The 14,737-nt window shown below is 42.0% G+C and overlaps 1 long non-coding RNA gene across 2 annotated transcripts; it reads left to right on the top strand.

Moving 5' to 3' along the window:
• The first annotated feature begins 8,930 nt into the window (after positions 1–8,930).
• On the top strand, positions 8,931–10,579 carry LOC126994992 (uncharacterized). Of its 2 annotated transcripts, XR_007749769.1 has the most exons (4): positions 8,931–8,986; positions 9,119–9,239; positions 9,393–9,496; positions 9,593–10,579. It is a non-coding gene; the product is annotated as an uncharacterized LOC126994992 (long non-coding RNA). The 2 variants fall into 2 exon arrangements; XR_007749768.1 differs by having other exon boundaries at positions 8,936–9,239.
• Positions 10,580–14,737: the final 4,158 nt, after the last annotated feature.

A 14,737-nucleotide genomic window follows, 5' to 3' on the forward strand; every position in this document is an offset into this window, starting at 1 on the left:
GTCGGACAACGTTGCCTAGCGGCCAAAAAGATGCAAAATATCATCAGAAAACGCCGCATCTTCGCTTCTTACTCTGCCTTATGTCATTTTCAGGTTCTTTTTAATGTCAAATGACAAGAAAATAAATATTTCCTTATACAACTCCAATTTTCTTAACTGTTAAACGTTTCTTGTGGTTTATATCTCGTCTGCCGCCCGTGGAAGTTGAGAGATAACGGGGCTAAAGAAGGGGATTGGTCTGGCGCATCCCCTCCATCTTAACGACGCCTGGACACAATCCTTCACAATAAGTTTTAACGGGCCTAAAGAGGGGATTGGTCTGGCGCATCCCCTCCATCTTAACGACGCCTGGACACATTCCTTCACAATAAGTTTTAACTGGCCTAAAGAGGGGATTGGTCTGGCGCATCCCCTCCATCTTAACGACGTCTGGACACAATCCTTCAGAATAAGTTTTAACGGGCCTAAAGAGAGGATTGGCCTGGCACATCCCCTCCATCTTAACGACGCCTGTCCACATTCCCTCACAATAAGTATTAACGGGCCTAAAGAGAGGATTGGTCCGGCGCATCCCCTCCATCTTAACGACGCCTGGCCACATTCCTTCACAATAAGTATTATCAAGATTTTTTGACCAGTGTTATGAGGTCAGGTCGGGCTAGGAAAGTCAAGGCTATTTTTTCATTATCTTTAGGTCGATCCTAGTTTTTTTAGGCCTAGATACAGTATAGGATTGCAGCTTGTATTCTACCCCATACCATAATATGACTTTACCAAAAGCTTGGTGTCACTCCTACAGGTCAGGAGCAATGTGACCATATGGATAGATTCGTGTGAAGAATCTTCACAAAATTATCAGCTATGTCTGTACCTTCATATTTCAGGCCTCATAAAAAAGAAAAAACTGAGAAAAAAACAAGACTGGTAGAGATGGATCAGGACCAAGTGAAATCAAAATTCCTTCAGATTTAAGGGAGGCTGATCGTGGACTAGTACAGCCTAAGTTTGCTTCTTTTAAGCCAAAGCAGTATGGTAATAGTAAGAGAGACTTCTCAGCATCCTGGTATAATGGACGCACATGGCTTGAGTGTTCAGTAAAAAGGGGGCAGCATTTTGTTGCCCTGTAGACATTTTAAAATTTCTTCTAAAAACTGTACATTTACTAAAGAGGGTTGCTCAAGCTGGTGCCATGCGTTAGACAAACATAAAGGTTTCCAAAAACACGAGAATCCTCAAACTCGCATAGAAGCCATGGCGAGAAAAATGCGCATGGAGAAGAACCAGAGTGTCAGTACAATGGTAAACGAAAAGCAGTTGGAGAAAACAGGTACTATATTAAATCAGTGGTAGAGGTAATTCAGTTTTTCTGTGTGAATGAGCTACCTATGTGTGGAGAGTGTAGGAGTGGAGCAGGGTGTCTCGATACAAGTGGTGAGTCTCAAGGTGGGCCATCTGGTCTTTTTATGAAGTTACTTCAGTATACATTGTCTATAGATAAGAAGCTCTCAGAGATTATTCAAATGACTCCAAAGAGTGCCCCCTACACTTCTGCTAGGATTCAGAATGAGATAATAGACATTATGAAAGACAGTCATAGAGAATGTTGTTTATGATATCAAGGAGGCTGACACACAATTTTTCAGCATTAAGTCTGATGGAGCTCGTGACCCAACCAACACAGAAAAGTATACTGTGTCTGTAGTTGTACGATGTGTAAAGTAAAGGAGAGTCTAATTGTTATGCCAGCAACAGATAATTTTGATGCAGAAAGCCTGGCCTCATTTAGTGTTTTAAGTGTTCTTAAAACACTAAATGAATGTGGACTAGATTGTAGTTATATATCTCAATGTTATGATGGAGCAACTGTGATGTCATATGTACATTGTTTCAATCACCAACTGCACTTTGTGTAATGCAAAATGACGTAATTTTTTTTCATTTGCAACAGCCTGTACAACTTTCTACGCAGTCCAAAGCTGGACAGGATTTATAATGGAACAAACGACTTTTGGAACAGTCCGGTCATTTACATACTGTGTCTACTATGTTAGAAGACCTCGAAAGGGTAGTAAATGCTATTATTTATATATTATCTATCGCTACTCATCCTTATTATTTGTTATTTCGCATCATTCCTGATATGCTTCCATTTTGCACTCAACAAACAAACGACGAGCGTCGTCTTCCCCTTCTTCCCTTTCCCATTATCTCTGCTTCTCATCTCCTCTTTTTATCTTTCCCTCACCTACCCGGCATCACTCTTGTAAGTCCCTTCTCCACTTCACATCATCTCCTATTTTCCTCATTACTTCTCCTTCCCCATCCCTCCTTTTCCTTCTTTTCCTCCCTCCAAGCATCACGTTCTGCACCTCCTCCCATTCCCATCATCCATATTCTCATCTCCCCCCCTCGGTGTGTACTCACGTGGGTCGCGGGGCAGCATGTGGTACCAGGTGACGGTATATATATATATATATATATATATATATATATATATATATATATATATAAACATATATATATATATATATATATATATATATATATATATATATATATATATATATATATATATATATATATATATATATATATATATATATATATATATATATATATATATATATATATATATATATATATATATATATATATATATATATATATATATATATATATATATATATATATATATATATATATATATATATATATATATATATATATATGATATATATTTATATATATATTAAAAAAAAAAAAATATAAAATAATATAAATATAAAAATAATAATAATATAAAAAAATAATAATAATATAGGAAATAAAAAAAATAGTAAATTTTCATATAGATATCTTAAAATGATTTTAATATAAGATAGTCAACATATTGAAGTGTTCATATATGAATTCTTATGCAGATATATCATTTTTTTGTGGCGTCAGGAAGGTTTTCGTCGCGGCGCGTGAAATGAGTCAGCTCGGCGAATTTTTGTCGCACCTTCTGGTCAAGCTCGAGCAAAAAAACTACTAGGGGGAAGGCGGTGCTGGTGGCAAATGAAAGCTTTATTAATACAGATTAAACAAATGGAAAGCACAAAATAAATGAAAAAGTTAAAAGCAAAAAAGTAGGACTTGTCCAAATCGTGGCAAAAGGGCCGAAAACAGGCTATTTTGTGACGGCTCGACGACAAACTGAGAATCGAGCTATCAAAAACTCCTTTGAGCTGGTCAAACTACAGTGTCAAGAGTGGATACATTTTAAATTACAGCTTTCTAGAGGCAATAGCAAAGTTCTCAAAAGGGTTTACGTTTCGAACTCTAGCGACGAAACTACTGGGAGTAGGAAAATGTTATGCATCATATTAAAATGCAGATTGGTAGCGCTAAATGATTTGTTAAATAAGGTTTTTGAAATTCTAAAAAGAATTCTGGGTTTCAAGGTTGGAGACTCCAAAATAGTTTTTTTTCAGTCGTTTATTATTCTATTTTTTTACCATTCCGAATCATTTTTTGAGCCCGTCGCTTATTAAAGAATATAGCCCTTTCATTTCGCCGTCGATTGATACCAAAAACATTTATGTAGCCCCAGAAATAAAGGAGTTATGGCGATTCGGACCAAGGAGGTTGATTTTCCAAAATTCACGGCTTATTGACAGGGCTGGGGCAAGTTTCCGGTCCATAGTGTAGGGTTCACTGGTTCAGCCAATTAGCAGGGAGTGATGACGTACATACAATTACAGGGACTAATGATGACGATGATGAGGCTAATCGTGAAGGTGAAACTAATGATCATGTTTTTTTTTTCTTGTTACTGATATTTTAAGGACTATCTGCTATCTAAGACAGATCCTATTTCTTTCCACACCACACTACATACGCGCTACACACATGCACCAGTTACCTTTTTTTTTCAAAATTAAAAATGGCGACTCCAAGTAATGCCTCGGAATCCTCGTTTGGTGGGGGGGAGGGGGGGGGGGGGAACACAAATGCCCCCAGAGCTGACTCCACTTTCGGCCATCGACCCAAGAGGTGTCTTGATACCTCTTCGAACTTTCTTTTCATTAACTTCTGCAACATTCGCGGTCTACGTCCCAGTTTTCATTCTGTGGAGCACCACCTCTCCTTCTCTAAACCTCACTTTCTCTTCCTCACCGAAACACAGGTTTCTGAGGCTACTGACAGCAATCTCTACTCTGTTTTCTCCTACTATCTCTATCCTAAATTTCAATCCAAAGCTGGATGTTGCGTCTGCGTACGCAACGACATCACTTGCTCTCATGCCCACAACCTTGACTCTTCAGAGTTTCCCACCATCTGGCTACGACTTCATTGTCATTCTATTACTAAATACATCTGTGCTGTGTATCTCTCACCTAACTCTACTAACTATATAAAATTCTTTGACTACCTGAACTCTAAAGAGGAGCACATCTTGACCCACTCTCCTTTCGCTGAAATCTATATCTTAGGAGATTTCATTGTTCACCACCAGCGTTGGCTTTCATCCTTTTCACTGACCAGCCTGGTGAACAAGCCTACAACTTTGCTATCCTCAATGATCTATAGCAGTTGGTTCATTACACTACACGTATTCCCGACAGTCTTAGAGACAGGTCCAACAGACTAAACCTCTTCCTTACCTCTAACCCTTCTGCTTACTCTGTCAAGCTGTTCTCTCCGTTGGGCTCCTCCGGTCACAATCTTATTTCTGTATCCTGTCCTATCGCTCCTGTACAACCTCTGGACCCTGCGAAGAGGCGATGCTTCTGGCATTTTGCTTCAGCTCGGTGGGACGACCTGAGGATGTACTTTTCCGATTTCCCGTGGAATGACTACTGCTTCCAGGACAGAGACCCCTCTGTGTGTGCCCAGCGCATCACAGAGGTGATTGTCTCTGGAATGGAGGCACACTTTCCACGTACTTTCTCTACTCCGCAATCAAATATAGAGAGGCAGCACACAAAAGGTACTAGTGCCTTCGCACAATCATGAGCTTTACATTTCTGCCCGGAATCATGCCAAATCTATTCTTCGATCTACCAAAAGCTCTTTCCTCCATAGTAAATGTCAAAACATTGCTTTTTCTAATTCTCCTAGAGACTTCTGTCACCTAGCCAAAAATATCTCCTCCAATTTCACTTCTTCATCTTTCCCTCCTCTCCTTAATCCTGACGACAGCACCGCCGTCCCATTTATCTCTAAGGTTGAACTCTTCGCTCAGATTTTCTGTAAAAACTCCACTCTGGACGATTCTGGGCGTATTCCTCCTACTCATCACCCCTCTGACTCCTTTATGCCTGTTATTAAGATTCTTAAGACTGATATTTTCTATGCCCTCTCTGGCCTTAACCCTCAGAAGGCTTATGGACCTGATGGAGGGCCTCCTGTTGTACTTAGAAACTGTGCTTCCGTACTGACACCCTGTCTGGTCAAACTCTATCGGCTCTGCCTGTCAATATCTACTTTTCCTTCCTGCTGGAAGTACGCCTTCGTACAGCCTGTGCCTAAGAAGGGTGACAGTTCCAATCCCTCAAACTTCCGCCCTATAGCTTTTTTTTCCTGTCTATCTAAGGCTTTTGAATCAATCCTTAACCGGAAGTTTCCTAAGCATTTATCCACTTCTGTTCTTCTTTCTGATCGCCAGTATGGGTTCTGCAAGGGGCGTTCTACTGGTGAGCTTCTTGCTTTCCCAAATGACTCTTGGTCATCTTCTCCTAGCCGTTTCGGTGAAACTCTTGTTGTTGCGCTAGACATATCAAAAGCTTTTCATTGGGTCTGGCGCAAATCTTTGCTTTACAAATCCTCCTCCTAAGGTTACTATCTTTTTCTCTGAACCTTTATCTTTTATCTCCAGCTTCCTCTCTGACCGATCTATCACTGCTGTAGTAGACGGTCACTGTTCTTCCTCTAAACATATCAGTAGTGGTGTCCCACAGGGCTCTGTTCTATCTCCCACTCTTTTTCTATTGTTCATTGATGATCTTTCCAAAACGAACTGTCCTATCCATTTTTACGCCGATGACTTTACTCTGCATTATTCAACTTCTTTTGATAGAAGGCCATAAAACAGGAACTATACGATTCCAGGCTGGAGGACGCAGAACGCTTAACCTCAGACCTTACTGTCATATCCGATTGGGGCAAGAAGAATCTGGTGTCCTTAAACTCCTCAAAAACTCATTTTCTTCCTACTCGACACAACCTTCCACACTCCTATCCCCTTTTCTTCAACAACACTCAGCTGTCACCTTCTCCTACACTAAACATCTTCGGTGTATCCTTAACTCAAAATCTCAGCTGGAAACTCCATAATATCTCCTCTCTCACTAAAACAGCTTCCTCGAGGTTGGGTGTTCTGTATCGTCTCCGCCAGTTCTTCTCCCCCGCACAGATGCTGCACATATACAGGGGCCTTGTCTGCCCTCGCATGGAATATGCATCTCACGTGTGGGGGGGCTCCACTCACACAGCTCTCCTTGACAGAATGGAGTCTAAGGCTTTTCGTGTCATCAGCTCTCCTGCTCTTATTGATAGTCTTCTACCACTTAAATTCCGCCGCCATGTTGCCTCTCTTTCTATCTTCTATCGATATTTTTACGCTGACTGCTCTTCTGATCTTGCTAACTGCATGCCTCCTCCCCAACCGCGGATCCGCCGCACACTACTTTCTACTCAAGCTCATCCCTTTACTGTCCAAATCCCTTACGTACGAGTTAACCAACATCTTCACTCTTTCATCCCTTACACTGGTAAACTCTGGAAGAGCCTTCCTTTGTGTGTATTCCCTTCTGCCTATGACTTGACCTCTTTCAAGAAAAGGGTATCAAGACACCTCTCCACCCGAAATTGACTCCTCTTCTGGCCACTCTTTACTTTTGTCTGTTGTGGGAGCAGTGTGTAGCGGGCTTTTTTTCTCCACTTTTTGTTGCCCCTGAGCTGTCTCCTTTGTTGTAAAAGAAATATCTGTCAATAATGGTCGCAAGGCTTTAGCTGCACGTGGCCTCGGAACTCATCTCCGTCGCATTGGCCCTCCCTCTTTTTCCTTTATATCTCCTTCTTTCGTTTGCTCTTCTTCCTTAATCTTTTCTGCTTTTCCTCTTACGTTACCCCCCCCCCCCCCCGTTTACAGGACCGTCGAATGAATACGAAAGTTTGTTAATGGCGATAAAAATTACGGAAATGTGGAAATTTCGATAAAATATATATATAAAAATTTGGTAATGAAGACAAAAAAGATTTGAAAAAATAATACGCATGATGGTACAAACAGGAAAAATAATTAAATATTGTAATCGCGATAAAGACTTCAGTAGTAACAAATGTACGGAAGTGGGGGTGGGCTCAGCGGGGGGACTGGAAGTGGGGGTTGGGGGGTGAGCAGGGGGTTACAGGAGTGGGGGTAATTTGCAGGGGTTTACGGAAGAGGGGTATCTAGACCCCCCTAACCCCCCCCACACACACACACATCTCTTTTACCTTTTCAACCCCCCCCCTCACCCCACCCCCTCTCGGACTAGCGTACGGAAGCGAGAAGGTGACGGGAGTAGGGGTGCCCAGCAGGGAGGGAGGGGGTGACGGAGAAGGGATACTTGAAGGGTTAAGATAAGATCTTTCTTTGACCCTCGAATGACCACCAGATTATAATCACGGAAAAGGTTAAGGACATTAGGTTAATGACCAGGCTGGAATACGTCACGCGCACCTGTTCCCGGTGACCACAAGATTATAATCACAGAAAAAGGTTAAAGACATTAGGTTAATGACCAGGCTGGAATACGTCACGCGCACCTGTTCCCGGTGACTTATCTTTCTTCCCATACGCACACACACACACACACACACACACACACACACACACACACACGCACACACGCTCACGCACACATACACACACTCACGCGCACACACACACACACACACACACACACACACACACACACACACACACACACACACACACACACACACACTCACACAAGTTAAGATCGAGATCTCGAGTGACCCCAAGATTGATTACAATCACGGAAAAAGGTTAAAGACATTAGGTTAATGACCAGGCTGGAATGTGCCCCGCGCACCTGTTTCCGGCGTCTTATCTTTCCCTCCTTCCCACTGACGCGCATACACACACACACACACACGCACATACACACACACACACACACACACACACACACACACACACACACACACACACACACACACACACACGCTCACACATCTGGTCTTACGAGATAAAATCGCGGAAAAAATGGATCGATGACATCTCCATGTATCTGAGGCCACGCCTATTGAAGTCTTAATGATTCAAGTCATTACAATAAACCTCAGGTTATTAAGGACTGACCCGAGGAACACACATGCTTGCGCGCACACGCACATGCATACACACACACACACACACACACACACACACACACACACACACACACACACACACACACACACACACACACACACACACACACACACACACACACACACACACACACACACACACACACACACACACACACACACACACACACACATCTGTTCATGTGAGATAAAAATCACGGAAAAAAATGTTTCGATGACATCTCCATGTATCTGAGGCCACGCCTTCTGGTTTTCTGAAGCATTAATGTTTGAAGTCATTAAAATAAACCCCGGGTCATTAAGGAATTACCTGTGGAACACACACACACACACACACACACACACACACACACACACACACACACATGTACAAACAGACACACAATGTCGAGGGGTATTTATGGACGTCAAGCCAACAAGCACTTCACAGGCTCTCAAGGTGGTCTCAGGTCAAGAGGTCTCCTGTTCTTGTTTCCCGTAAACATGAGGACCCTGTACACCCTGTATCAAATGTTCATGGTGTAATAATTACTTCCGTTGTCCGCACTCGTAGCTCATAGGGCAGCCTGCCTTCCAGAGGGCCTTGGGACTGGATCGAAAGATATATCTACTAGAAACAATGGTAAGTACTTAAATGTTTGCGTTACTTTATATGATTGTCATAAAAAACAGTAGCAGATGTGGATGACGGGAGGGAGGTAGAGAGCTGGGCAGCATGGGCAATATCGACTTTAGTCTTTCTATCTTTTTTCAGAAGAGACGTCGTCGACTAGCTCTGATCGATCAGATGTCGGTTTCTCTCAACCAGACCCCAGCGATATTGGAAGTTGTTCTCCACGGGCGGGTCTCAGCGACGAAGCCAGTCAAAACCAAAGGTAGGTCAAAACCTAATATCTTCTGAAATGCAATATTGTTAAAATGTGTTTTACAAGAGACACATTTTCCATATTGTATTTTAAGTGTCACATTAAAATATGTGCGGGATAGAGGGGTTCAAAAAATTTCATTTGTGTTTCGTATTCCTTAAGGACTATCTCCGAAGAAGGCGGGTCTGGTAGGCTCAGCCATTGGCCCTCCTCTTCAACGATCGGTAGTGGAGGAAAACGAAAACAAGCGAATACAGGAACAAACGGTAAGTTTCTACGTTTTTTATTGCGCACACGTCTGTTCTAAGGAAAAAAATTGTAATTTCACTATTTCTCTCTAATATTATTTTACCTTTCTTCAGACACCTGCAGGAAAAAGCAAGCCCGTCGTGAGGGATTCTCCCATCCAAACAGTTCTCCACAGCCAGGACCCAGCGGTTATAACCCGGGACGGCCGACAACAACACCCTCACCAACACCAGGTGAAATAAGCCAACATTTCAACGGGGCCTTAACAACGATCGACGTGCCCGTCCCACCAGCAGACAACGGCGACATTGCATCATATTTCAACAACAACACTGGCCGTCTTCGCGAGGCAGTAGAGTCTGTATTCCAAGGCTGCCAGCAGGTTAGACCTCCTTCTTTTAAAGTGTACGTTGACATGCATCTGCGCTTAGTCAGAGAAGACCCCGACGGTGGAGTTCAATATAGAGATATGTATATGAGAAGTCATATGCAGGTAATTAGCTATGGCGATATGGATTCATATGTACGTGAACTATCCGAATATTTTGTTAATCGGTTTGAACATGACATGTCGGACGAAGAGGGCAGTGGATTTACGTTAGATGAAATAGTTAGCGTAAAATTTTCCTTCTCTCTTATAATGCTGCACAATAGTATTGGAGAGTATGTGCCCTATCCTAAGGGTGTTCCAGGGAAAACACAAGTTCTCAACCCTTCGGGACCCACGGACTGTGTTTTCCAAGTTCTAACAGCTTATCGCTATCTAAAGTCAAGAAATGTAGTTCCATCGGGCAGACAATGGGAGAATGCTTGCTTGGCCTCTATTAATACAGGTAACATTCCAACCCCGGTATCCTGGGAAGACCTCGGTCGGCTTGAAAGATTAAACAACATAAGTATTCGCGTTTACTGTCTAGACAACGTTGAAGACAAAAAAGGCGAACTAACTCTAGTCAGAAAGGGGCTCAAAGATCAAGAAGTTGTTCATTGTCTGTTGTTGGGGAACAGACACCTAGCTCTTATCCAAGACTTTGACGCATACATGAACCTGTTTACCTGCCAACGTCGCGGGAAAAAAATGTTTTGCGATATCTGCCTGTGCGCCTGTGAAAACAAGACAATGCTTGCTGAACATGTGCTAATTTGCCCAACGATGATCACAAGACTAAGATTCCCACCCGCGGGTTCTACTGTGAAATTTATTAATCATGCTAAGGCATATGAGCCATCTTATTTAGCATTCTATGACTTTGAGAGTATTCTCGTACAGCCTTCTTCGAATGTGTCTGGATGTGTAAAGAGACATCACTTTGCCATAGCGTATGCTTACATTATAGTGAATAGAAACGGAGAAACAGTACAAAGCGGATCCTATTGTGGAAGTAATGCTGTAAACCATTTTATTCATACAATGCAGTGTGCCTGGAAAAAGTTGAAATTTTCTAAAGGCTACAATAAAATCAACATGACCGATGAAGATACGACACGTCACAATGAGCAAACTCACTGTCTTCTCTGCAAACAGGGTTTTTTAAAAGGTAAAGGAGTAAAACATCATGACCATGAAAAATCAGGAAACAATTACATTGGAGCTTATTGTAATAGATGCAACCTCCAAATGAAAAATCACAAATTGCAGCTCACTCTCATTGCACATAATGCTAATTACGACATGTCGTTAATCCTGCGTGAATTAACGATACCTGACTTGAAAATCAAACTAAGACCAAAACGTTCAGTTCACAAATACCATGAAGTCATCATAAATGACTTGAGATTTATTGACTCGTATGCCTTTATGTCTGGTTCGCTCGCGGCTTTAGCGAACCAATTCATCAGTAATGGGAACGAACCCATATGCACACAACAGATGTTGAAAGATGTGCCAGCACCTGCGTTGCCATTATTGATCAAGGGAAAGCAGGTGTTTTGTTATGACTATATGGATTCGATGGAACGACTTTCTGAGACACGTCTTCCATCACGCAAAGATTTTTCAATTCGCTTCAAGAAGCAGAACTTTCCGAAAGTGATTATAAACATGCTCAGAATGTTTGGAAAGTAGCTGGGTGTCAGAGCCTGAAGGACTATTTGTTGCTTTATGTAAAAGTGGATGTTGGTCTTCTATGTGATGTCTTCCTAGAGTGGAGGTATTTTGAAAACCCAGTGGAGGTTGGATATTGTAAATTATGTTAGCCTGCCAGGATTTGCCTATGACTCCTTTCTGCTAAAAACACAGCAGGAATTAGAGGTGCTTAGTAGCCCAGACATATATCATTGCATTCAAACAAATGTGCGTGGGGGCTACACAAGTGTTGTGCGTCGTTTTGTACGCGCCAATAACATCTACACGAACCCTCAGTTTAATCCAAAACATGATAGAAGCACTTTCCTTTCATATCTTGACTTCAACAGTCTTTATCCCACTGTAATGCAAGAGAAGTTGCCATGTGGGGATATGAGAAAACTAGATGAGACAGAAATGCAGTCGTTTTTGAGCGGGGGCTTGGTCAATCAAGCAACCGATGGCGATTTTGGATATCTCATTCTGTGCGATACTGAGACTGTCTCACGTGAAGTCGTTGAGAAAACGGATGACCTCCCACTGATCATCAGAAGACACAATATCACCAACAGAGATATATCGTCAGTCACACGCGAATGGTATGAAGAAAACCGTCCAGCACCGTGTAAGAACATAAAACTGATTGGAACACATGCTGCTCAGGAGAAAATGCTATTTGCTCTGCCCCTCCTTAAACTACTTATTCGACTAGGCCTGGTTGTTAAAAAAGTGCATGCTATTTATACGTTTAAGCAAAAGCACTTTCTTGCGGACTTCATTCAGGATAACATAGAAGCCCGCAAAAGTGCTACTTGCCCTATCAAGAAAAATGCAATCAAGTGTATTTCAAACAGCATTTTTGGTCGATTCCTGATGAACGTGGCCAAATATAGTGAAGACATAGATATTGTCACCAACCGCGAAAAGTTTTTGAAGCTGGCCCGAAGTCCTTACTTTAAACGCGTTGTACCTCTCAATGATGGTCATGTAGTTGTAACTCGCCATAAGAAATATTCACGGGTGAATCATCCAAACTACATTGGCTACTACATCCTAGAGCTGTCCAAGCTGCGACTATATGATTTCTATTACAATGTGTTGAAGGCTCATTACGGGGATCGGGCGAAACTAGTGTATTGCGAAACTGATTCCTTAATAACAGTAATTTTTACTCCTGTTCTATTAACAGAGTACTCAGGAACCCTTCAAAAGCTATATAGACACAAGTAACTTTAGCCCTCACATTCCTTGTACAGCACAGACAACAAAGGAAAGCTTGGATTTCTCAAGTCTGAAGTGGGGGAAAGAACCATCTCAGAATTTGTAGGTGTAAAACCAAAATGCTACTCCATCCTCTTGGCAGACGGTGACCGGTTGAGTTCAGCTAAGGGCGTTCCAAAGTTCATAAAGAAGAAAATTGCTCATCAGCGATACAAAGACGCCCTATTCCAGAAGCAAACATTTACCTTTGACTATCAGGGATTCACAGTGCGCAATGGACGAATGAGTACAGTAAAATATCCCAAGAGGGATATCTGTAGTTGAGGACAAAAGATACTACATTAGCACCTTGGAGTCGCGATCTTACGGTCATCCCGATAATTCTATAGGGATAGAGGAGGAAGAGCAGGAGGAGGAGGTAGCCCAGATCATGACACTGTCAAACGAAGAAAATTTGGAGGAAGGCGATGAAAGAGGCATAACAGAAGCGAGACTAGCCGAGGTAATGGGTGGGCAAGAGATCGGTGAAATGGGAGAACTAGAAGAAGAAACCTATGAATTGTGGGGAGAACTGGATGTGCTGGTCGAGCAATATATTCCCTTGATAAAACTGGAAGAGGCGGATTAAGACATGTTAATGCAAGCCGCGGAACAGGAAGAAATAAATCAAATGCTCTCATCATCCCACATTTATTATATGATAGTAGATACAGACTTTTCAGAATAAATTGTAGTTGTTTATAAGATAGGGACTGGTGTGAATGTTGTATATACTGTTTATAGTGTAAGAATTTGCCTGCTATTTTTATGTTAAATATAAAATATATGTAAATATATTCTGTATATAGGACTAATGTTGGAGCCTTTGATATTATAAAATTGCACATGATGAATCTGGAATCATAATTTGACCAAATTCCAATAAACATTGAGTTTGTTTGACTTGTTTATATGACCTTTATCAAAAACGGATGAAAAAAAACACAATAATTGTCTTAAAATTTATTCGATTTGTGGAAACATGAATAAAACGCTTTTATGTTTCGATCCGGCTCATGCATAAAAGACTGCCCGCCAAATCAGGCGGGCGGCGGCGGCGGCGGCGGCGGCGGCGGTAGCGAGAGGTGCGGCGGCAAGATGCGACAGGATTGCTCGGGGCCCGGGACGGGGCGGGGCGGGGCGGGGCGGGGGCTGCACGGGGTAGTGGCGGTGACGGGTGAGGACCTGTGAGTGGAGCCAGACCTCTGATTTAAGCATGGTATACAACCACCCCACCCCCCGATAAAGGAACTAGAAAATTACTTATGCTTCATGGAATGTAATACAATTCATTATGAAAAAATCAATAAGTCAATACTTACTTTTTATGAACACGTGTTAAATGTTTGATGACATACGGGCATTATAAACTTGCTGTAAGCGAATCGCATCACGTGTTCATCATTCCTCGAATATTCGGTCTTGGAAAACTCCATACATATTTTTTCAAGAGTTTCTCTTACACCCAAGTGCGAAACATTGTAGGCAAAGTACATGGCATAAGCCCCGCACACATCGCTTCGCGTGCTTTGAAGTCGAAATGCATTTTTATACATACTGAGCCCAGGGTAATCAATATATTTGAAATGATCAGAGTATAATTTTGGATCGAGAGCATAACTATCTAGGAACACTGCCATGCCCGGTTCATAGTAGAGACAAATCAAGTGTCCCATTTCTCTTTTAGAATAACTTGGTAGCGTATTGACGATGCACACTATAGGTTTTCTATATCGAGGTATAGAGTTTACCTCGTCTGCCAATAACACGCCTAAAAACAAGGCTTGCTTTCCTATGTGCCCCCTCAATCCTCTTTCAATCTCCATGTTGTTCATCGCACAGCCGCTTCAAGCGCGCACATCACACTGCAGCCGTCTTTCAGAATTAACTGTTATTATACCCACTGTTTCGCCAAACAGTATCAACAGACGGT

This window comes from Eriocheir sinensis, unplaced genomic scaffold (assembly GCF_024679095.1).
Source record: "Eriocheir sinensis breed Jianghai 21 unplaced genomic scaffold, ASM2467909v1 Scaffold949, whole genome shotgun sequence".
Classification (NCBI taxonomy): Eukaryota; Metazoa; Arthropoda; class Malacostraca; order Decapoda; family Varunidae; genus Eriocheir; species Eriocheir sinensis.